Raw genomic sequence first — 23,291 nt, forward strand, 5'->3', positions numbered from 1 at the left:
ACCATTACGTATGTGTGTACAGCAACAGGAGGCTGTCTAGCAAGCCAGCCAATGCAACTACTGTAAGGATATGCACACACAGCAGGGTTCTCCTGAGGCCCCATGGAGATCCTCAAGTGATTTTCAAATAACAGAGTTCACCTCCAAACAGAAAGCATCAAAAACCTTTCTGTGTGTATGCGTTTCTCCTGGATAGGAGGTACCCAAGAGTTCCCAGGAACAGCCAGCTGGATTCCATTCACTTTCCTCTGCGAATCCACAGTTAAAAAGAGAGGGTGTAAAATGTTTTTAAGAGACTTTGAAAAGACAAGTTCTCAACCAGTGAATTAAAGATCGAATACCCAGGTGCACACAACCTTGTGCTATCAAAAGTGAAGCAAAAGAAAACCCAAGCAGACTCTGCTATGATGTGTCACAATATTGTACACACACAGCACAATAAGTCTTTAAAAGAATAACTCTCTTAAAGCCACATTACATATACAACATGGCCCTACTTTCCAAAATGAAGTTCAACTATTTATAATAACAAATAGAGTCTATTAATTTCTATAATATTTAGTTGAATCAAGAGTACTTCTCCTTTTACCAGATTGGGTAGCCTGTTAAGTTTATCCAATGTGACCATCTGATTACTTGGTTTCTACCTAATCTTTCAGTTATAATTTTGGATCATTATCAGTTGTGCAACCTTGATGGTGTAATATTTAATGGTTTTTGTCAAACCATCTCCATTGGTTTGTGGTCAATCTTGGCCACAAAGTCTTTTGCCAAAGAGAGGTATAAAAACATACGACTCCAAAACTAAACTATTTCCCACTCAATATTCAAATAGGACTGTGCTACAGACAGAGCTGGAGGAAAATGTAATTCATTTGTTTTTTGTAATTATGCATAATTCCCAGACTTTTCTGTGAGGCAAGTATCGCCAGGGTATCCATTGGGGTCCAAAAATTGCAAGTTTGACTGCTGTTTCAGTGCTTTGGAGAGGCACTAATGCCACTTGTGCCACAGGAAAAACATGAGCTTTCTCAATAAATTGCTTTAGTTATGACGACGTTTGAACAAAAATTGAGAACATATGGCAACGAGTGAATAAAGAGACCTAGATAGATCTTTAAAGGTCATCCTTGTCTTGAGGAATTCTCAAGGAATCATGTCCTCCATTTTGCTTGGATCAGGATATATGCCCACAATGGAATAAACTGATCTGAAACAGCTGATCTGTCAGACGTTGTTCTGATATTTCTGACTATTGAACACCAATCCCGCAATGCATGATACAAACATCAAGAAATGCAAATTGTAGTCACGGTCTTGCTTTGTTCTTCCTACCACAGCAATGTCATCAGTCATAGGAATGAACCCTGGTATAGTGAACAAAACACTGCGTATGTGAGCTTGAAGTAAATAGTGGGTGACAACCTCAAAAGGAGGCATGAAAACCATATCATCTGAAGCGGCTATGGAATATAAAAGGAAATCCTGACACTCCTCCACAATATGTACTCATCAGTAACTATGCTGGGCATCAATTTTAAGAAAAATTTCACCTCCACACGCTCTAGTGGGATCACATCTTTCCTGTAGTGTGGTGGCCAGAAATTTACACGTATAAATCTTACATTTAGCTCTTCTAAAGGCGGCATTTTGTCAGAGCGTTGTTTCAAAGCTGCATTTAAGTGTCGTGGATGAAAACATCCCCTCAAAGATCTGGAGATAACACAGTGTGGAGCTGGATGAACACAGCAGGCCAGGCAGCATCAGAGGAGCAGGAAAGCTGATGTTTCAGGCCGGAAATGGGTCCCGATCCGAAACGTCAGCTTTCCTGCTCTTCTGATGCTGCCTGGCCTGTTGTGTTCCTCCAACTCCAACACGGTGTTATCTCTGACTCCAGCATCAAGAATTCTTACTATCCCCTCGAAGATCCATCCTTCCTTATGACGCATATTATCAAGCTAACACTAGTGTTCTCCTGAACCCTTTGAATGACTGCATTTTGGTTCATTTCATCTGGCTCATGAATTAAATCCTCTTAAACGGACACTGCATTTATGTGAGTTGACAAAATGTGGAGCTGGAGGAGCACAGTAGGTCAAACAGCATCCGAGGAGCAGAAAAGCCAATGTCTTGGGTCGGGACCCTTCGGCAGATGATGACGCCTCTTTCTAACTAATGATCCTTCGGTCTGGGAATGACTGGGATCATTCAAGTCACAACTGTATATTGGGCAGCCTCTAAGTTACGGAGGGTGATCTTCCAAGCCAGAAGGGGCGTGAACTGAGCATCGAGACTGATGGACCATTGGTTAGAAAGGAGGCATCATCATCTCATGAAGGGTCCCTACCAAAGGGTCGACGTTCCTGCTCCTAGGATGCTATCTGACCTGCTGTGCTCCTCCAGCTCCACATTTTATCAACTGTGACTTCCAGCATCTGCAGGCCTTGCTATCTCTACTGCATTTACATGAATGGGTCGATGGATAGGTTGGATTCTTCTTCAAATTCAGCGCTACTGCTCTCTTAAAATTCTGCTTCATGAGGACATTCTGGATATTCCAATATTAAGTTGTGAAGTGAATGGATAGGCAAAATGTCTGAGCTTGATCTGTTGTCTGATGTCTGACTGATACTATAGACTGTGACTAATGAAAGACCACAACCTGCAAGCAGATCTCAAATTGCTGCTTCTGTAGCCACAATGATGTGGAACATCTGTGATGCCTACGTGGTCAGTTAGCTGGGTGGCTGGATCGCAAGGCAGGGTGTTCCAACAACATGGGTTCAATTCCTATATCAGCTAGGTTACCATGAAGGACTCTCCTTCTCAACTTCTTCCCCTTGCCCAAGGCATGCTGGCCTTCAGGTTAAACCATCACCAGTCATCACTCTGTAAAGAGAGAGCAGCCCTAGTAGTCTGGTAGGACTATGGTGACTTTATTTTTATAGGTGGAATGACTGTATCTTGCACTACTGATCCTGCATGTAGAATGGGTGGATCATTGCATGCTGCAAGTTTACATTCATGGATTTTGTCATTGATTTCCACGTATAGAACACAGAACACAGAACACAGAACAGTACAGGCCCTTCAGCCCGTGATGTTGTGCCGACCTATTATCCTACTAAGATCAAACTACCTGCATACTCTACATTATACAATCATCCATGTGCCCATCCAAGAGTCGCTTAAAAGTCTCTGAAGTATCTGACTCCACTACCACTGCTGGCAGCGCATTCCACACGCCCATCACTCTCTGTGTCGGTTGGTACATGTTTATTAGAATTTGCAGGGGTAGTATATTAGCGCTTGCCAATAGTCAATTTTCAACCAGTTTCGAGGACACATCATTTGAATTTTTACAGATGTTTTGGATGGCATGATGATATTGATATTTTCTTTGAGACTGTGTGAAGAATGTTGTCTTATCGTGTAAAATAAACTCTGATTTGTCAATCACTTTATGAATAAACTCATCTCAGAATACCAGATTGGTATTTATCTATCCTAATTGTTTTAATCCTTTTTGTGATTCTTGTGCTTTGTCTGTTGGGATCAGTGCACAGCTCTTGGTAGCTTAATCAGCCTTTGTACTAATGCAATGTCTCTGTCAATGGCCTTTTCTACCCTATGCCTTAGAAAATTAGAGAGTTGGGCATTTCCTTGGTGATGCTATTGATCCAGCACAGACACTGATCATTTACCTTTCTAAAGTGAGTTAAACCAGCCTCATATTGTCTGCTCAGAGACAGTAGGAACTGCAGATGCTGGAGAATCCGAGACAAGGTGCAGAGCTGGATGAACACAGCAAGCCAAGCAGCATCAGCCTTTCTGCTCCTATGATGCTGCTTAGCCTGCTGTGTTCATCCAGCTCTGCACCTTGTTGTCTCATATTGTTTGCTTACCAGCAAGCTGCTTTCTCGACACTCTGTTACTGGAACAAAAAAATTGATGTCTCGTTCATTTTAAACGCAAATTTTATACATGACCATATATATGTCACTTGTAGATAAACATGTTTTCTGACTGTTCAAGCTCAATAGGCCTCATGAGCATGATGGCTTCCACCACTGTTCATCAGGTCATGTTAGTGATAACAGTCTAATAATGTATTGGTCTCAAGAGATTTATTAATTCTGTAGTTTAGCTCATTTAAAGTAATGAAGCAAACTTATAAGCTACAAAATAGACATTATGGAGAGCCAACTGACTTTTGAGCATTCAGATTGCAAACCCAAAGCAAACTGACTGCCAGGGAGTGTTGCAATTAGTGTACGTGCAGCATAAGGAGTCCTTAAAAGGTGAACTCACTGTAAGGCAAAAGCTACACATACAACAGGTGAGGTGACAGCCAAGTGTCTGAAAGTTGGAAACCAGAAAGGGTGAGATCTGGGTGATGTGACAGTGTGTCAAACAGCATGGGACATATCATGAGTATCTTACTCATCAACTAGAAGGAAGAGGGTCAGCTGGAAATTGAGAAGAGGATACAAGACAATAATACGCTGCCATCCTTAAGTCGTGGCCTGCCTCACAGTTGGCCCCATAATGCAAAGAGCCATCTTTTTTGTCAGGCTCAGGAAATTCTAGCAACCTTGTCCTCCATCAGTTGTGTTCTACTTCATTCTATTATGTGCCACCCTGTCCTACAGAAAACACCAATGACTGCTTTGGTCTGCTTTTGATGGGCCTGTCACAGCTCAGTAGGTCAGTGGAAGCTGTGAAGATCGAGCTTGAGTTATGCAAAGCGCACAAGGACGAGATTGCTGGAATGTTAGGCATAAATGTTGAATAGCAGGTAATGCTGATGGGTAAGCGCTGAGGGTGTGGTGCATTAGATACCATGAGAAATTGGAGGAGTGTTGGGTTGGACAGGTCGTTTGAAGATGCGTTCACTGACCTTGACCACTCAAACATGGTCAGGAGGCTGGGGTTCAAGTTGCATCTATTCCAGAGGTGTGTCTGAACAAGTTAATTTAAAATATCCACAGCATTTGTTGTGGCACTGCTGCCAAATCCTTGGGCATGGAGCCAGAAGGCATCTTCCCTTACCACCTGCTCCCAGTCCAATTGGAAATTTGTCATTTGCAGGTCTGTTGGTATCCCTGCAGGACCTTGACATCTCTCCAACTGTTCACCTCCTCCATATATTTTCCTAGGTTTAAAATTGCAGCAAAAACATAAAGCAGCATCTTCTGAACCAGTTTCCTTTTAAGAGGGATAGATTGCCTTTTAAAAAGGCAGGTAGGTGGATACATAACATGTTATCGGCACCTACAGATTGTTGCCCATCCCCAGTCCTCCTGGAACGTAGAAAAGCCAATCCATATTGCTATAGATCTGAGTCACTCATATTCCAGACCAGTCAAGGGTGTTAGGTTTCCTTCCATCAAAGATGAAGGTGAACTTGATGTATTCTTGGAATAAAGACTAGAATTTTAGGGTTATCATTACTGAGACCAGCTTTCAATTCTAGGATTTTTATTACACGAATTTAAGTAAACCAGCTGCTTGGATATTCCATCTGCGTCTCTGGAATACCAAAGAAGTGACATTTATATTATTCCACCATATCCCCAGCATGAGGAGAGCACAGATAAAGCTGGGCAAAATTTCAGAAAGAGGAGAGAGGAAGTTGTTTTAGCAACCAACTCAATATAGCTGGAAAATGTAACTTGGAATTAAGCAGAATAAAGTGTAGGGAGGGATCTGGTGAAGGGAGTTTTAAAAATTTAAAATGGAAAGTCGAGGTATTAGAGCAATGTAGGGCTTTTTGGTAAAGACAAGCAAAATAGGACAAGGAGGAGCAGACAAGTTAACAGCAACAGTACATTAGCAAATTAGATCCAAACAAAATACAGTGGTAAGAAACCAAAAGTAACAGCTGATTATCGAAATGTGCAAACTGTTTGTTTTAAGATATACACAAACAGAAACAAATAGGTTTAATCTAGTCACCAACACAGAGACAGGGTTTCAAATGTTTGGGAATTCTAGAACTAAAGGGGCACAGTGTCAGAATTAGGGCCAGACCATTCAGGAGAGATGTTCAGAAGCACTTCTCCAAAAGAAGAGTGGCAGGTGTTTGGAACCCTCTTCCACAAATGGCCGTGGACACTGGATCAATTGTTAATTTTAAATCTGAGAAAGATAAATTTAAATTTTTGATAAACAAAGATTAAGGAATATGGGCCAACAGTAGGTTAATGGACTTCAGCCATAATCTCACTGAATGACAGAACAACTTAAGGGGCTGAATGGCCTCCTCCTGTTCCTAAGTCCGAGAATTAGGGCCAGATAGTGTCCTCCAGGTCTAGAATCCTCAACTCATGGAAACTGTTTTTATTTTATAAAATCGTGAGGGGCATGGATAGGGTAAATAGCCAAGGTCTTTTCCTCCAGGGTGGGGGAGTGCAAAACTAGACAGCATACATTTAAGGTGAGAGGGGAAAAATTTAAAAGGGATCTGAGGGACAGCTTTTTCACACAGAGGTTGGCGTGTATATCGATCAAGCTGCCCGAGAAAATGGAGGAGACTGGTCCAATTATGACATTTAAAAGGCATCTGGATGGGTATATGAATAGGAAGGATTTAGAGGGATATTGGCCAAATGCTGGCAAATGGGACTAGATCCATTTAGGATATCTGGTCAGCATGAACATGTTGGACCAAAGGGTCTGTTTTCATGCCATATAACCCTTATGGCTCTGTCTTTTCCTGTTAATACATTGAAATCTTCAATCAGATCATATTTTAACCTTCTAAATGACAGGAGCAGGCCTAATTTGTACAATCTCTCCTCATAACTTAGTCCCTGAAGTCCAGGTATCATTCTTGTAAACCTATGTTGCACTCCCTCCAAGGCCAATATACACTTAAGGTGTGATGTCCAGATCTGCTCACAGTATCCAAGTGGGGGTCTAATCTGGGTTTTGTATAATTGCAGCATAATTTCTGCATCCTTACACTTCAACATTCTTTATTTAAAGGCCTACTTACTTGGCACTCAGGCCCTCCCCAGCTGGCACCCTACTTACGAGGCACCTGCTCCCCTAATCATCTGGCTTTCTACCCCTGGCACCCTATTACATTTCCAGGAGGTATGTACAGTTTGACATCAGTTATCAAAGTAACTGTCAGGACATTTACATTTCAGAATTTGCCAACTAACTACTGTGAAAAGCAGTTATAGTTTGCCTTTCTGATATTTTTGTAGTGCAGAACAATCCAAACGCAGGTATGACTCCACATTTCTCAGGGAGCCCAGAGAAAAATCTCCTCTCAGAAATATGGAGCTCCTTTCTTTCATAAATATAGAAGGATCTGTAGGACCAAGCAAAAATCTTATAATTTTTAAAATACTGGGCTTTAAAAAAAAACTCTCATTTAAAACCTCTGGACCAAACCTTGGACTGAAAAATAAAATACTTTAAAAGGAGCCGCTGAACTGAAGTCTGGGAAGAACACAATCAGACACAGAGAGCGCTGCCTGGAACTATTCAAGTCAGCAAAAGGACGGGGGTGGGGGCAAGCGTTGGGTATTCTAAAAGACATTAGGGTGGACAAGTCCCCAGGTCCGGATGGGATCTATCCCAGGTTACTGAGGGAAGCAAGAGAGGAAATAGCTGGGGCCTTAACAGATATCTTTGCAGCATCCTTGAGCACGGGTGAGGTCCTGGAGGACTGGAGAATCGCTAATGTTGTCCCCTTGTTTAAGAAGGGTAGCAAGGATAATCCAGGTAATTATAGACCGGTGAGCCTGACATCAGTGGTGGGGAAGCTGCTGGAGAAGATATTGAGGGATAGGATCTATTTACATTTGGAAGAAAATGGACTTATTAGTGATAGGCAGCATGGTTTTGTGCAAGCAAGGTCATGTCTTACAAACTTGATAGAATTCTTTGAGGAAGCGACAAAGTTGATAGATGAGGGAAGGGCTGTAGACGTCATATACATGGACTTCAGTAAGGCGTTTGATAAGGTTCCCCATGGTAGGCTGATGGAGAAAGTGAAGTCACATGGGGTCCAGGGTGTACTAGCTAGATGGATAGAGAACTGGCTGGGCAACAGGAAACAGAGTTGTAGTGGAAGGGAGTTTCTCAAAATGGACAACTGTGACCAGTGGTGTTCCACAGGGATCCGTGTTGGGACCACTGTTGTTTGTGATATACATAAATGATCTGGAGGAAGGTATAGATGGTCTGATTAGCTAGTTTGCATATGACACTAAGATTAGTGGAGTAGCAGATAGTGAAGGGGACTGTCGGAGAATGCAGCAGAATATAGATAGATTGGAGAGTTGGGCCGAGAAATGGCAGATGGAGTTCAATCCAGGCAAATGCAAGGTAATGCATTTTGGAAGATCCAATTCAAAAGCGAACTATATGGTAAATGGAAAAGCCCTGGGGAAAATTGATACACAGAGAGATCTGGGTGTTCAGGTCCATTGTACCCTGAAGGTGGCAACACAGGTAGATAGAGTGGTCAAGCAGGGCATACGGCATGCTTTCATTCATCAGACGGGGTATTGAGTACAAGAGTTGGCAGGTCATGTTACAGTTGTATAGGACTTTGGTTCGACCACATTTGGAATACTGCGTACAGTTCTGGTCGCCACATTACCAAAAGGATGTGGATGCTTTGGAGAGGGTGCAGAGGAGGTTCACCAGCATGTTGCCTGGTATGGAGGGTGCTAGCTATGAAGAGAGGTTGAGTAGATTAGGATTATTTACATTAGAAAGACGGAGGTTGAGGGGGGACCTGATTGAGGTCTACAAAATCATGAGAGGTATAGACAGAGTGGATAGCAAGAAGCCCAGAGTGGGGAACTCAATTACTAGGGGTCACGATTTCAAGGTGAGAGGGGAAAAGTTTAAGGGAGATATGCTGGGAAAGTTCTTTACGCAGAGAGTGGTGGGTGCCTGGAATGCATTGCCACTGGAGGTGGTAGAGGCGGGCACGATAGCGTCATTTAAGATGTATCTAGACAGATACATGAATGGGCAGGGAGCAGAGATACAGATCCTTGGAAAATAGGCGACAGGTTTAGATAGAGGATCTGGATTGGCGCAGGCTTGGAGGGCCGAAGGGCCTGTTCCTGTGCTGTACTTTTCTTTGTTATTTGTTCTATTCAGAGATAATAAGAACTGTCGATGCTGGAGTCAGAGACCCAATTCTGAAGAAGGGTCCCGACCCGAAATGTCAGCTTTCCTGCTCCTCTGATGCTGCCTGGCCTGCTGTGTTCATCCAGCTCTACACTGTGTTATCTCTTATTTATGCCTGGAACTATTGATCGGCAGAGAATGAAATTCACATCTCAACTCAGAGAGAACAATCCACCAGATTGAGCAATCCAACCTATAAACAAAAATCTCAGACTGCTCGGAACCTACACCAATACCGGACGTTTGAATTTCAATCAATTAATATTCAGTCACACAAAACACTGGACCTTCCACGCAATCAGGAGACCCATTCACCTCTGATAGAAAGACATTAACACCCATTCTGGAAATCAAGAAGGGCCAATGCAACTCCACAGACACTACTGCAATAATCAGGAAACCTATTCATCACCAATGGTAAAGGCATTTACACTTAATCTATTAATCAGGGAGGCCAATTCACCTCTTAAGGAGCCACAAAGACCACTGCAAGAAACCAGATTTGGCAAGGTGGTAACAGGCCTGAAATTCTGTATAACAGCAGGCCCCGCGCTGTCCCAGACAGAGTGTTCCGCTGGGTGTTCAACAGGAGGAAAGACCCTGTAACCACACCAGAGACCCCCCGCATAGAGAACAATCCTCACCGCCAACTCTAGCTGATACCAACCGACTACCGACAACCAGTGACATCCGAGAGTACCAGCACCAATCAGACCAACACCACTGACCTCAGAGATTCGCTGTTCAAAATCACGTTTTCTCTGGGGTGAGCTTAATTTTGTTGAGACCTTAAAAGTCCAAACTAGTAACAGGGAGGTGTGGGAGGGTTGGGGGAGTGGTTTGGCAACAGTGCAGGGCATCCCAAGGTGAGGAAAACAGAGTGAGGGTCTTGGATTAAAGTTACTTTAAATCGATCGAGTTCAAACTACTGTTTCAGTCTATCGCAGTAAGTTAACCTGTCCCATCCGCTTACTACAATGTTTAGTTCCAGCATCTGTAACCGATAGTGTCAATTTTCACTGTTAATCTGCCCTTTTGTCTCTTGTGTTATATCCACCTTTTCATTTCTTTTTCTGTAAATATATAGTCATTCAATCTGGTATTTTAATAAAGTAGAGACTGTTTAACCCCTGAAACACCTGCCTCCTGATTTATTACTTAACCTTCACTAACCTAAGTCCAGCGTCAGAACCAGGGACCTGGTGGGTGATCCAGGCTGCCTGAGAGTTCCAGCAGGGTCAGCGATCGCGCAGACCACAACTCCCTCTAGATCAGAGAGACAGCCTGCATGCAATTGTCACTCCTCGGGAAATCCCCCATTAGGTGTGTGGCCAGAAAGTGGAAATTTTGGTCTTAATGGTATCTGCAAACAGGAGAGAAAATAAACCACACTAAATATTTCGTGTCAATCTGAATTGATCAAATTTAAAATATACCTGCCTGTATCAAATACAGTGTCATGGATTACTTCCAGTTGTACAAAACTGTCCCAGTTGCCACTTTCAGTTTATGGGCATACTTTCCCAGATACTTCATTCAATTGTAACGGAATGCATTGGCATTGCTTTGATTATATTTAAGATTTTCTCAGACATTGCTTTCCATTATAAACTATTAGTTGCAATAATTTAATTAAATACACTCACTCCTTACATTACTTTCAGTTATGGCTCATTGGATCAACAACCTTAGAAACATAGAAAATAGGTGCAGGCCCTTTGAACTCTGTACTCTGTTCCCACTTTGTCCCCATATCCCTGGATCCCATTCATTCCAAGAACTATATTCAACTCCTTGAAATTATTTTTTTTTTGGCCTCAAATGCTTTCTATAGCAGAGAATTCCAAAAGCCCACCACTCTCTAGGTGAAGAAATTTCTCATCTCAGTCCTAGATGGCCACACTAAATTCTTAAAGTGTGACTTGGGTTTCGAGTCTCTAGTCAACAGGAACACCCTGCCTGTGAGTACCCCATCTAGTCCTGTTAGAATTTTTAAAAAAGTTTCTATGAGAAACCCCTCATTCTTCAAACTGATCCCACCAAACTGTCTGGGTAAACCTTCGCATTTCCTTCATAGCCAGAATGTCATTCCTTAGATAAGGAGATCAAAACTGAACACAATACTCAAGGTGCAATCTCGCCAAGGCCCTGTAGAATTGCAGCAAGACATTCCTATTCCTGCACTCAAATCCTCTTGCTTTGAAAGCCAAACAAGTTGCCTTTAATGCTGCAGCTGCATGCTTACTTTCAGCAACTGGTGTGTAAGGACACCCAGGTCTCGCTGCATCTCTCTTGCCTATTGTCATTCAGATACATAAAATCGGCCTTCCTGTATGTGCTACCAAAGTGGTTAACCTCACCTTATACTTCATCCGCCATCCACCTGCCCCCTCAATCCCAACTTGTCCAAATCACACTGAAGCAGCTCTGCATCCTCCTCACATGTATACCCACCACCCAGTCTTCTGTCATCTACCAAGATGGAGCTATTACATTTAGTTCCCACATTGAAATCATTAGTACATACTGGTAAAACCTGAGATAATAAAGTCATACAACATGGAAACACAGACCCTTCAGTCCAACTCGTCCATGCCAACCATGTTCCCAAACCAATCTAGTCCCACCTGCTTGCATTTGGCCCATATCCCTCTAAACCTTTCCCATTCATGTACTTATCCAAATAGTTTTTAAATGTCTTAACTGTACCTACATCCACCTCTTCCTCCTGCAGCTCATTCAACATATGAGCCACTGTGTGAAAAAAAGGAACCCCTCATGTCCTTTTTAAATCTTCCTCCTCTCACCTTTAAAATATGCCCTTGAGTTTTGAACATCCCCATTCTAAGGGGAAAGACCTTTGCCACTAACTTTATCTCTACCCCGCATGATTTTACAAACCTCTATAATGTCACCCTTCAATCTCCGATGCTCGAGTGAAAAATATCCCAGCCTGTCCTTGTAACTCAAACCCGCCATTCCTGGCAATTCTTTTCTGAACCCTCTCCAGTTTAATAATATCCTTCCTATAACAGAGCGACCAGAACTGGACACAGTACGCCAGAAGAGGCCTCACCAACGCCCTGTACAACCTCAACATGATGTCCCAACTCCTATGCTCAAAGGTCTTCTCAAGCATCACACGTAGACAGAATGGAAATTGCAAAGAATTATGAACTTTAACCCCTAGGTCTCTGTTCATAACACTACCAGGGTCCTATTAATGGTACAAGTCTTGTCCTTGTTTGTTTTACCAAAATGCAACACCTCACATTTATCCAAATTAAATTCCATCTGCCACTCCTCAGCCCATTGACCCAATTGATCAAGATCTCTGTGATCTTAGATAACCTTCTTCACTGTCCACTATACCACCAATTTTGGTGTCATCCTCAAATTTACTAACCATACCTCCTAAATTCTCATCCAAATCATTTGTGAAATGCTGCTGGTTACAGGCCTCCAGTCTGAAAAACAACCTTCCACCGCCACCGTCTGTGACAATACTATGGTTTTAAGAAAATGTACTTTGTCCTAGGTATTTTTTGTGCGAAGAAAGGTTGTCTACACTAACCTATTAGAGTAAACAGCTTGTGCGTTTTTTTTAAGAAAGGTTGGAACAATAGAAGCAGCCCGAATGGGTGTGGTCAAGCTCTTAGAACCAGGAATTTTTAGGTTTTTTAAGTTTTCAGTAGCAGCAGTTGCTGCTGGGATCTTGAAGAGGTGGAAGCTGTTTTCACACCTCCCCCCCGCCTCCCCAAACTCAGTTACAGCTAAAAGCTGTAGGCTCTCTTCCTGCTGCTGGAGTTGCACATGAGACAATCTGTTTTTCTGAATTTGCCTTTTGCTAAGGGTGTGTTTATGGGATGTTGTTATATTGGAATAGTTACTGTTTAGTGGAAAATAATCTATTATTCTGTTAAGTTTTCCAATAAAGTTATAACAAAGCCAATTCCTTTTTTTTTGTTGTATTTTAACGAACATGATAAAGTGTGTTTGGAACACCTACGCTCGGTTCGCAACAAACAACTGCACCTCCCAGTCGCGAACGATTTCAACTCCCCCTCCCACTCCTTGGACGACATGTCCGTCCTGCAGTGCCACAACGATGCTACCCGAAGGTTGCAGGAACAGCAACTCATATTCCGCTTGACAACCCTGCAGCCCAATGGTATCAATGTGGACTTCACAAGCTTCAAAATCTCCCCTCCCCCGACCGCATCCCACAAGCAGCCCAGCACGTCGCCGCCTCCCTAACCTGTCCTTCCTCCCACCTCAAGCCCCACCTCCATCTCCTACCCACTAACCTCATCCTGCCTACTTGACCTGTCCGTCCTCCCTGGACTGACCTATCCCCTCCCTAACTCCCCACCTACACTCACCTTTACTGGCTCCAACCCCGCCTCTTTGACCTGTCTGTCTCCTCTCCACCTGTCTTCTCCTTTATCCATCTTCTATCCACCTCCCCCTCTCTCCCAATTTATTTTAGAATCCCCTTCCCCTCCCCCATTTCTGAAGAAGGGTCTAGGCCCGAAACGTCAGCCTTCCTGCTCCTCTGATGCTGCTTGGCCTGCTGTGTTCATCCAGCTCTACACCTTGTTACATCAGATTCTCCAGCATCGGCAGTTCCTACTAGCTTTGCTTCAAATCTGGTAGTTTGACCAATCAAATTGCATCTGGAACGCAACACCTTACACTTACCTTTAACATTACAGAAAACGAAGGTCTAGGCTATCTTCTTAATGTATTTTGAGGGGGTTTGGTCTTGTACATAAACATTTATCTCCCAGCATCGAGCCAATTTTGAATCCAGTTTTGAATCTATACTGCTCCCAAACCTCAAGTCTGCTGGGTTTTTTTTAAAAAGGCAATTTTTATATTCCTTCCTTGGACCTAATACTATCCTTAATTTCCCTGGTTAACCATGATCAGGCCACCTTCTTATTGTATTTTTGTGCCTGGCAGAAAGTGAACAATTGTTGCAGTTCCTCAATGCACTCTTTAAATGTTTGCCATGGCCTATTCACCACCATCCTTTATGTAATATTTTCCAGTTTATCATAGTCAGCTTGTGCCCCATATCAGTATAGTTTCCTTTCTTTAGATTCAAGAAACTAGTCTGAGAATCGGCTACAAAAACAAAGTTGCTGGAGAAGCTCAGCAGGTCTGGCAGCATCCGTGAAGGTAAAAAACAGAGTTAACGTTTCAGGTCCGGTGACCCTTCCTCAGAACTGGGAGAATCAGCTATGTCACTCTCCATTTTAATGCAAAATTCTATTATGGTCACTCTTCCCCAAGGAACCTTATACAGTCAGATTATTCAATTATAGGTAACTTCTTTAGGTGCTATATTTAATCATAGTTATCTGTCCCAGTTATTACTGTAGCTAATTTTTATTTAACTGTTCCATTTAGCTTATCTCCTACCCATGCTTTTAGTTATACTTGACCTTTCCAAAAGATACTTAGAATTATGTGCATCTGTAAAAACACAATTGTTAATTTAGATACAAATACAAAAAACGTTACGTTCTATTCTAAATAACTGTCCCAGTTATTACTTTTAGCTACAGCTCTCTATACCAGGCACTGCTTTCAGTTACATCTCCATTTCCAGGAACTTGGACCTATATTGTGCCTTCAGCTTCCTGGAGGCATTCCAAAGCACTTTGTAATCAATTAAATCTTTTTTAAAAATAGTCATAGGTGTTTATTAACAACACAGTATGGAGCTGGTCAGGCTTTTCTTAGTTTCAGGGCAGAGGAGATTACCAGAGGGCTGCAGTGGGAGACAGATCCACTGAGATCTTTCTGGAGGGAGGAAGACAACTTCTTCAAGGTGGGCATCCTTGGAAGAAGCTTCGCAGTAGGGTTAAAAATCACAGATAGCAAGAACTGCAGATGCTGGAATCAGAGACAACACAGTGTGGTGCTAGAGGAACACAGCAGCTCAGACATTGGAAGGTTTCCACAGAGAAGAGTCGTTGACAATAGTTGAGAATTAAAATGTTAGCCAGGACAAGACAGCTGCCCTTCTCTTCTACAATCAGAGTAATAGGGTCTTTTCTTGAAGCACAGGGAGGGCTTCAATTCGACATCTCATCCCAATAGCAGCAACGCCATCAGTGCATCACCCACAGTACTGTATTGCTGTCAACCATTTGTTTGTGTTCAAGGCACTGCAGGTGAACCCTTAACCGATAGGCTCAGAGGATGAACAATATTTAGAAGCCACTCTCCCAGGTACAGCTCAAGTTCAAGAACAAAAACAAAGTTGCTGGAAAAGCTCAGCAGGTCTGGCAGCATCTGTGGAGGAGAAAACAGAGTTAACATTTCGGGTCCGGTGACCCTTCCTCAGAACAGCTCAAGTTCAAGCATGGTCAGTCAGTTCCTACTATTGGAACACTCGCTCAAGTCTGAATAAGTGTCATTTCAGACTTGAAATGTTAACTCTGTTTCTCTCTTCTCACGTGCTGCCTGATCTGCTGAGATTCTCCAGTATTTTCTGTTCATGTTGTTCCATCATATTTAACAATACTAGGAGCTATTTTCTTGTAGGTATTGTTACAACAATGACCATTTCACTGAAAATCAGTTTTCAGATGGCAGATTTCCCAAGGTACTCCTTACTTCTACACATAATTTTCCCAGGTAGATGCATTATAATAAATTACATACCGTAATATTAGAAAACATAACACATACACATTTTCACAAAAGAATACTCCTTTAAACTTGGCTGTCCCAGGTTCTACTTTCCATTTGACCTGAAAATCCCAGGTATAACTTTTCTTTAGATGCAATAAATAGTCTCACATTACTCCATTAGAACCAACTGCTCTCCAGGTTTTATCTTAGTTGACCCAATCAACCCAGGAATTACTTTTAATTAAATCCAACTGTCCCAAGTACAACTCTCCAACATACCCACCTATCCCAGACATTAATGAAAGGCTAAACTGTCCCAGGCACACTCTTACCTTTTCACTGACTGCCAATCTCATTCATTTAGGCTCAAAATAAAAGGATTGGGTTCAAATCAAGTAAACTGGATACTCCAGTTGAATAGATTACAGAGTTACACAGCACCAAACTGGATGAGATGTTAGAAAGTACTATTTCAAGTTATCTGTGCAATCATAGGAAACTGCATGGTTATCTGCTTCGAGTTAAGAAAGCTGGGTCAACAAATGTTCCAAATTATTAGAAGCCAAACATTTTAGAGAAGCACAGTGTTTCAGAGTTCATTTCCAGAAATCAGTAAAAACTTGTGGGCAGGGACTAAACGTTCATGAAAAAGATGAACAGGTTATTAAGCCTTTATTTCAAAGGGTCTGGGATGCAAAGTGGAATTTATGCTACAGTTGGAGTAGGCCTTATATGGAACTTTGAATTTGATACAAGCACCAGACCTCAGACAGATTATAGTAACTTTGAAGGAAATGCAATGCAGATTCACCAGACTAAGACCAGAGTGTAGGGTCAGAATCCCCCTCCACATGGACATTGTGAAATACTAAAAAAAAACTCAAACTCCATGGACACAATGCTGCAAATAAAAACCAAACCTTAAACCTAGATAAACAAAGTTAAATTCAGACAGTGGCTCAACAGGAAAGATCCAATATCATCTGCAACAAGAACAGAAACCGCTGAAAGAGCTCAGAAAGTTAAATCAGAGTTAACGTTTCAAGTTGAGTGACCCTTCCTCTATATCGTCTGACTGTTATCGTGGGACAATGGTACAGGAAAACACCACTACCTGCCATTGCCTAATTCAATCAAGAGACTGCTCATCTGACACAATAGCACTGGACTCCTTGCATTTGTTACTGAGGAGGGAAATGAATAATTCAAACCTTTTTGTCTATCTGGTAGCCAGGTGCTGTTATCATGTCATCTCCACATAGGAGGAGAGGTATTTAGAACCATTGTGGAATGATCAGAGTGTTTGGACTGTTTTCTTCATGTAAAAGAATTGCATTGTTCCACTGATCATGGGCTAAGAGAGAAATACACCAGGGAGGGGATTAAGTCTCAGACATCCTGAACAAGGGAAAGTTGTCTGAAACAATAGCTGAAACTGCTACCAAAACACAACAGGTTTGGGAAGGAAGGAGAGTTAACCTTTCGAATCTGGTGACTCTTCAACAGAGCAGAGTCACTGGGAGGGTTAGGAACAGTCAACCTGGCTAGTGGACCTACATTTCTCACTAGAAAGATCAACCGTGTGGAGGATTGTTAGTTATCCACCAAAACTGAGTGACACTGGGGCTGATAGGCGAAGGAAAGTTAAGGACAACACCAAATCCAGGGGGTTTGGGTCTGAATTAAGTAAGGTTTGGGCAGAGATGTGAGGCTTTGCCTCTGCTTTTTTGAAGTTTTTTCCCTAATAAGTCGTGGCAAGTTTGGTGTGTTTTAGGTAGGAGCGGAGGTTAAAATCAGACTAACTAATCAACGTGATTTAGTCTGGCTTAGAAGATTTGCATCAAGGCATTAGGAGGTTTATTTTAATAATCAAAAAATTTTGGTTGAGCCAGACACTGTTTTAGTGTTTTTTTTCCATAAAGCCCAAGAACATTGTAAAAGGGAGGAATGCGAACCATTTGAAATGTGAAATTATGAGGACAGGTTGTCCAGACAAGACTGTAAATGAAGAGGAGATGATGTAATGAGTATTCTATGAGTAATCATAGAATTTGATAATGCAGCTAAGAAGGGTCAGAGGGGAATTTCCAAGAGGTGTGTTTTCTCCTTCCCCCAGCAAGAATTAAGTTGTTTTACCGCTTCCGAGTCTTCTTTCTCCCAGAAGATTGTGTGGCCCCATGTAACAGCCGATAATGTTGATCATAGCATTTCAATAGTATTTCAGGCACTGAACTATCTGCTCCTATGATGCTGCTTGGCCTGCTGTGTTCATCCAGCTCTCCACCTTGTTGTCTCAGATTCTCCAGCATCTGCAGTTCCTACTATCTCTCACAGAAATACACCATACAGCCCAATATCATCTATGCCAGTGTCACAAATGTATAAAGAAGGCTAACTTGATTTTAAATAATAAACAGCATATTATAAAATGGCTCCCAGGACCTACAAATCTTATTGATTTACTTCAGTCTGCCAGAAAACCAAGTAAAATCTTAACTTAAAAAAAACACTAATTGGAATTTGGATGCCACTTTTGACAACACAATGGTGTTTATGAAGGAGTGAAAATTCAAAATATCAGAGCCAAGAGATAACAAGTCAGCCATTTTATATTTAATATGTATAAACCTGCGAAACTCTATTTTAAATCCAGAACTATTTGGGAAGATCTCCAAGAGGCAATCACTTCAGAGGACAGCTCTCAGGTTAACGGAAAGACTCACTTCAGAAATGAACCACAGTTCTACCCAAGCAGTCCAGCAATCAGCAAATGATTTAATCACAGAGGTTACTGAGTCTACGTGAGTAACCTCCAGCTTTCCAACTAAAGAACCCAATGCTACATACATCACAAATTTAAAGATTTCAAAGCACAAAATATAAACACACAATAAAATGCAATCCCATTAACCCCAAAAATACAGCTTTACAATAGTCATTCCACTTCTAGTTCATATCTCCAAGGCTTAATTTAACTGTGACTTCAATAACCCATCTTAAGAATCTGAAAGCCTCTTCTTGAAGCCATCGTACAATTGAATGTAGACTTTTTCTGCTTCAATTCTGGTCAGGAACTTTTAAACTAAGCTTTTTACACTGAGGTAATCTATTTCTTCAGTCCTAAACAGTCTCCCTTTCTCAGGAACAAGTGTTTTACACATCCACATTCAGCCAAGAAAGTGTCCCATCTGAAACTAAAATGCTTATTGTTCAAAGCTCAATTTTCAATTTCTTTTTCAATTGAAAAAAATAAATATCATTCTCAGACTTAATTAAACATTAAATAAATTTGACTTAACTGTTCTTTTTGTTCGCTTGTAAACTCTTCTAATGAAAGCAAATTTCAAAGCTTTCAAATTCTAATCCTTTGGCAATAAACACCAGTGTTTTGATCGTACTTCTAACTGCATTATGAACTTGTACTTCTATATTTGTGATCCTGCACCCATGAAGCCCTATGCACATTTTCCTGGGAGTATGCTGCTTTCCCTATCTCTCATCAAAATACACCACCTCACACTTATCTCCATTGAAATTATCTTTCCATTTACATATCCATTCTGGACATTTGATAGGGTGTAGGTGTAGTTTATGCAAGGGACAATGGGTCAGCTGATCTCCACCCATCTGTTTTCCATACACTTGCTTCCATATTCATCATTAGACCGGACTCTTCCTGATAAAAATTTCGAATATCACTGTTTCACTTAATATTTTGAATTGTCCAAGGTTTTTATGTCAAGAGGTTTATAAATGTTTCCATCACAAAAGGGGTTATGTTTAAGAACTTAGGGTTATTGAATATTGGGGTATGGCAGCAATGGTAGTGGATCAGTATTCCAGAAGCCTAGTCTACTGCTCTGTAGAGGTGGGTTCAAATCCCAACAAAGCAACAGCTCCTACCTAAAACACACAAACTGGTAGCATTTAAACTCAAGTAATTAATACATCTGGAATTAAAGCCAATCTCAGTAATGTCGATTAGGAATTTGAGAGATTGTTATTACAAACTCATCTGGTCCAAAAGTGTCCTTCGGGGTACAAAATCTGCCATTACTATTTAGACTGACCTGATTTTGATTCCAGTTCCACATCATGTATTTGACCACCCTGGAAGTAGCCTAGCAAATTCTCAATTGTTCTAAACTGCTACAGAAACGTCAAAAGTAGTAAAAGCCATAAAAGGGCTGCATGGCATTGACCTATGCGATAGGAAACAACACCCTTGCCCAATCGACCCTACAAACTTCCCCTTCCTAACACCTGGGAAAAAATTTCAAGAACTGTCTCAACCGCCTGACGAGTTATACTCACCGAATCATTGTTTACCATATCCCAAACATCGCCATCACCATCTCAGGATATGTCCTCCACCAGAAGGTGAGACCAACCAGATGTGGTAGCATAGTGACATACACTGAGGCTGGAGTGCCCCAGACGTCCTCCAAACAGAGGTGGACCCATCAGGTCAAACAGGAGCAAGAAAACTTGATTACCACATGATGCCGTCCATCAGCTGACGAATCAGGACTCTTTCATTTTAAATTCCAATTGGAATTTGTACTAAAAGCACCTAATATTGTTCTGGGTGGGGATCTTCAGTGGCCAACACCAAAAGAGTGGCTCAATATATCTGCAAGACGAACCTGCAATAGGTAATGAGGGAATCAACAGTTAACCTTGTTCTCACTAATCTACCTGTCACAGATGTATCTGTCCATGGCAATGTTAGAAGGTGTGACTGCTAGATAGCCTTCGTGACAATGTACAGAATCTTTCATTTGTACCTTCAATTGCACTATGTGATAACTACCACTGCGTTAAATGGAATAGATTTCAAACAGATACAGCAACTAAAAACTGAGCATTCGCCTTCAGTGGAATTGTATCAGTCATAGTCTCTAACCTTATGTTAACCAGAACTTCCCCCACTTTACTATTCTATTCAAGTCAGGTAACAGTGTTTCAATGAAGAGTGCAGGAGGGAACGGCAGGAGTAACACCAGATGGAGCTAAACATTTGGTGTTGACCTGGTAACATTACAACACAGGACTATGTGCACACTAAACAGCAGACATTGCACGTGCTAGACAGAATCAAGAGATTCCGCATCAAGATCCAAATCAAAAGTCTGCAGAACTGCAATAATGAATCGCGAATAGTGAAGGACAATTAAATAACTAACCATTTTTAGAGTCTCCACAAATATCCACATCCTCAGCAATGAGTGCGCTCAGGACATCAGTGTAAAGGACGAGGCTGAAGAATTGGCAACCATTTACAAGTGGCAAGTGGATGATCACTTTCTATCTTTTCCTGTCATCAATGATTCAGTCAATTCAATTTGTTCCAAATATTAAAAAAAAACCTGAAGTCACTGGATACGGCAAAGGCTATAGGCACTGACAATAACCCAGCATTAACACTGAAAGCTTGTCCTCCTGAATTAGCCACATCCTTAACCAAGCTGTTACAGTACAGCTACACCACTGCCATCTATCTGCCAACATGGAAAACTGCCCAGTTATGTTGTGTTCTCACAAAGCAGAACAAATTCAGCCACCCACTTACCATCTCAACAGACTATTCGCAATCAAAGTGATAAAAGGAGGCCCCCATTGCTACAAGAAGGACCCACATAACAATAACCTGCTGACTGATCCTCCGTTTCAGTTCCACCAGATCATACTCATTACAGCTTTGGTCCAATCGTGGATGGAAATCTTTCCACTGGTTGCAATTGTACCTAGCACAAAGGAAGCTGGAGAGCAATAATCTCAGCTCCAGGTCATTACTGCACAAGTTCCTCAGGTTAGTGTCCTAGGCAAAGCCATCTTCCACTGCTTCCACCTTCCTTCAATCACAAAATCAAAAGTGGGGATGTTGCTGATGATTGCAGTGTTGTTTTGTTCATCATACTTCAGATGTTGAAGCAGAACATATAAGCGCATATTAATAAATGGACAACAGCTTGGTTGAGTAGCAAGTAAAATTTGTACCATACAAGCGTCAGCAAATAACCATTTCCCACAGGAGACCAACTAATCACCTCCCCTTGAAATGCAATGGCACTACCATCACTGAATCTCTATCATTGATATCCAGTAGTTACAACTGTCTAGAAATCTACTGGACTTATCACGTACAGACATGTACACTGTAACCAGACAAGCAGGTCAGAGATAAGGAATCCTGAAGTAAGCAACTCAGCTCCTGAATCCTTAAAGCATGCCTGTCCAAAAGGCACATGTCAGGAATGTGACAGCAGACAAGGTGTAGAGCTGGATGAACACAGCAGGCCAAGCAGCATCAGAGGAGCAGGAAAGCTGACGTTTCAGGCCTAGACCCTTCTTGTTCATTTCCCCGAGTGCAGCTCTGGCAACACACAAGTGTTACCATTCAGGACAAATGGGCTGACTGGATTGGTTGAAAGTTTTAAAAGTAAAATCCTGACACCAACTGTGATAACATGTATAAGACCCATGGGCAGTCACCAATCTCCATGAGGAACTAGGAGTTTCCTTGATCACAGGCAGTGGCGAGCCCAACCATAAGTCATCACCTGAGCCCTTTATAAAACAAAAACAGATCCATGCAGGCCGTCTTGTGGTGCAGTGGGAGTGTCCGTACCCCTGAACTGACATCTGGGTTCAAATCTCACCTGCCCCAGAGGTGCGTAATGATATCTTTGAACAGATTGATTAAAAAAAAATTTAACCTATTTTTCTGAAAAAAAATCCATAGGGTTCTTGTGGCAGCGATACTGCTCCTACTCCTGAGTCAGAACGTCACGGTTCAAGTCCCACCTGCTCCAGAGGTGTGTAAGCACATATCTGAACAGGTTGATTTAAAAGTCCCACCCTCACATTTAATAATTTGCATTGCCCATAACAGGCTTTACATGTAATCTTCCAAAAATGTTTTTGGCTGCTTGGATGATCACTGGTTAAATCCATAGAACCTGTACAGCGTGGAAACAGGCCCTTCAGCCCAACAAATCCACACTGACCCTCAGAGCATCCCACCCAGACCCATCCACCAAACCAACTTAATCTACACATTCCTGAACACTACATGGCCAATCCACCCTAACCTGCACAACTTTGGACTGTGGGAGGAAACCGGAGCACCCGGAGGAAACCCACACAGACACCGGGAGAACGTGCAAACTCCACACAGACAGTCGCCTGAGGGTGGAATCCAACCTGGGTCCCTGGCGCTGTGAGGCAGCAGCGCTAACCACTGAGACACTGTGCTGCCCATAAGAATAAAAAAGAACTGTCACAGTGATTTGGGGGTGGGAAAGCCATTCAGTTGTGGGCGATAACACTTCTGGACATGAGAAAAATAAACGAAAACCAGTATATGGGTGACTTACTGGTGGGAGTTAATAGTTCAAAACAAAACACAAAGACTCAGTGATAGTAGGAACTGCAGATGCTGGAGAATCTGAGATACCAAGGTGTAGAGCTGGATG

General features: G+C 42.0%; 1 protein-coding gene across 3 annotated transcripts in view; it reads right to left on the reverse strand.

The window, feature by feature from the left end:
* The window catches only part of LOC125484359 (guanine nucleotide exchange factor DBS-like), a 57,000-nt gene that overhangs the window by 27,643 nt on the left and 6,066 nt on the right, over positions 1-23,291 (reverse strand). The window lies entirely within an intron of this gene.

Source organism: Rhincodon typus, chromosome 11, assembly GCF_021869965.1.
Source record: "Rhincodon typus isolate 14 chromosome 11, sRhiTyp1.1, whole genome shotgun sequence".
Classification (NCBI taxonomy): Eukaryota; Metazoa; Chordata; class Chondrichthyes; order Orectolobiformes; family Rhincodontidae; genus Rhincodon; species Rhincodon typus.